The following is a 2,649-nucleotide window of genomic DNA, read 5'->3' as shown; positions in this document are numbered from 1 at the left end:
TCACTTTAGCTTTATTATTTACAAGTTAAATTACACAGCAGCTTTACAGCATGAGAAGGAAAGGAAAGAGACAGATGAGAGGAGGAAGCACTCAGATTTTTGGCCACCTCCATCCTTTGTCTTGTGCGTTAACAATCTCCAGTGCTGCCTCCACCTTAGCTCTCTTTCAGGCCTTGGAATACAGGTGTTAAGTTGAGTTCTGGTACTGACAGCCCCAAGAGCTACCAGAGCTCCCACTAGCATCTTTCATTTTTTTACAACATCTATTCTTGGTCAGTCTTCCTGGAAATTTTGAGAGTTGAAAGGCTCTTTACTCTTCAGTGACAAATTAGTCTACCAAGTACATTCATCTCACTTTTCAGAGAGTAGAAGCTTAAGTTTGTAAAGCCAATTCTTCAGGAACAATTCTGCACACTTTTCTCGAAATTGGGTTAGGATTACATGGAAAAACGCGGAGTGGTGGCCCATTGGAAAAACTTCCCTTTGTCCTTAGGATCATTCTGGGTGCTGTGTGTGAGTTCATGACTGTGCACGCTGTGTGCTCTATGTAGATAGATGTGCATGCATCTGTCCATTAATGACTTTTTAAAATGTCTCCAATTTCTACACTGCTATTCATATATCTTAACAAAACTTAGGTAGTATTAAGGACATTTTCTTTTAATAAAGATATTCAACTTACTTTTGAGGCCAGTAGGTTAAGCCTAAGGAGTTTAGCCACGACTCAGGAATAAACGCCCATACAAGATACAATACTGTAGAAAAGGGAGTGGTGGAGGGAGAGAGGTATCAGTAAGGTATGCAGTCAATCTATTAAGGTTCAGAGGAAACAAAGACGTTTCTTTGAAGCTTTCCTTGATCCACCTGTAAATTACTTTTCTCTCAGGTTTTCTAGCTCAATATTTACTAATCATCTTTCTAGTACTTCCTACCATTACTTTATTATCGTTACTTATTTTATATAAGCATACTAACTTTCACCTTATATTTTAGGCCATTTAAGAGTAGAAGTCATGTCCTGGCAATTGTAATTCTTAAAATTCCAAATAATTTTGCTTTATGCATAGTAGATGGTTTATATTTTATCACCAGTGAGGTAGGAATAATGATGAGATTCAGTTACTTACATGTGAATTTATCCTCCCCCTCCCACCTTACTTTGACAGTACTGCATGTTATTACTTTACAATCTTATTTCCATAAATCTCAACTCTTTGTGGCACACTATCTGCTGTATTTCCTGTGTAATAAAAATAGATAAAATCTGAGGAAACTTTAGGCTAAGCATACTTATGAACACTTCACATGCTTTGCTTCATTTAATCATCAAAAAATCATTTGGGGTATGTATACAACTTTTACAGATGAGGGAATGAAATTTTAAAACAACAACAACAAAAAAACCCAATAAAAAACCCCCTGAGAAAGGAGCTCTGATAGTTGTGGTGGTGTTGTTTTGTGCCATTGAGTCACTATATAGTGACCCTATGTACAAGAGCCCTAAACACCGTTCTATCCTGTGCCAACCTCGCTGTCTCAAACACATTCATTCCCACCACTCCACTCACAGAATCTATCCATCTCATTGAGGATCTTCCTCTCCTGCACGATCCCTCCACTCTTCCAAACATGATGTCCCTTTCCAAGGACCAGTTCCTCCTTGCAATATGCCCAAAGTATGTCAGACGAAGCTTCAGAATCCTTGGCTCCAAGGAACATTCCGGCTTCACTCTCTCCAGGACAAACCTGTTTGTTCTCCTAGCAGACTGTGGTATATTCAACACTCTTCTCCAGCACCACAGCTCAAAGGCATCAATTCTCTTTCTATCATCCTTATTCACTGTCCAACTCTCTGATGCATAGCACACAATTGCAAAGACTATAGCTTGGATCAGGCACACCTTAGTTTCCAGCCTGACGTCGTTGCTCTTCAGTACTCTGGAGAGGTCCCTCACAGCTGACTTTCCTAATGCAATTTGTCTCTTGATTTCCTGGCTGCTGGTACCAAGAGTGTTGACTGTGGAACCAACTAAACTAAAATTGTTAACTATCTCAATCTCCTCACCATCCATCCGATAGTATAGGAAGGTTAAATCAATTTGCCCAAAGTAAGATGAGCTCTGGTGTCCTAGTGGCAAGAAGCTGCACTACCACCCTGAAGACACGTGGTTCAAGGCCACCAGCCGCTCTGTGGGAGAAGGATGGGCAATCTCCTTCCGTATGATTACCAGTCTCTGAAAACCTGCCGAAGGGCTAGCTACAGGTGGTTCTAACTCTGTGGTACACAACAACAAGACATATAGAGAAATTTTAAACTACTTAAATCAATGATGAGGAGATGATTAATTTTTTCCTTGATGATTATAAGACTCTATATACCAGGTCACTTGTGGTTGCTGTGAGGCTGAATACTGTGACACTGATGTGTCAAATGCATTAATGGTTGGCTACCCAATGCCAGCTGAGAGCGGGGTGGAGCTCCCCAATTAAACAAGCATGGAAGGAGGAGTGGCATCCACTTCCATAATAGCTTGCCTCCGGAAACCCTATGAACTTGGAGAGAGGATGAAAGGCACCCAAGTGCCAAGGACTCTCCTTCATAGGGTCGCTATGAGTCGCCTGTGACTCGACACTTAACAACAAACAACA

General features: G+C 40.9%; 1 protein-coding gene across 1 annotated transcript in view; it reads right to left on the bottom strand.

Moving 5' to 3' along the window:
• The window catches only part of LOC102875645 (phosphatidylinositol N-acetylglucosaminyltransferase subunit P-like), a 24,243-nt gene that overhangs the window by 7,092 nt on the left and 14,502 nt on the right, over positions 1 to 2,649 (bottom strand). The gene's annotated exons all lie outside the window — the stretch shown is intronic.

Source organism: Elephantulus edwardii, unplaced genomic scaffold (assembly GCF_000299155.1).
Source record: "Elephantulus edwardii isolate Elephantulus edwardi_28Jun2011 unplaced genomic scaffold, EleEdw1.0 scaffold00051, whole genome shotgun sequence".
Classification (NCBI taxonomy): Eukaryota; Metazoa; Chordata; class Mammalia; order Macroscelidea; family Macroscelididae; genus Elephantulus; species Elephantulus edwardii.
Note: the sequence above shows the minus strand (reverse complement) of the source record. Positions and strands in the feature narration are given on the sequence as shown.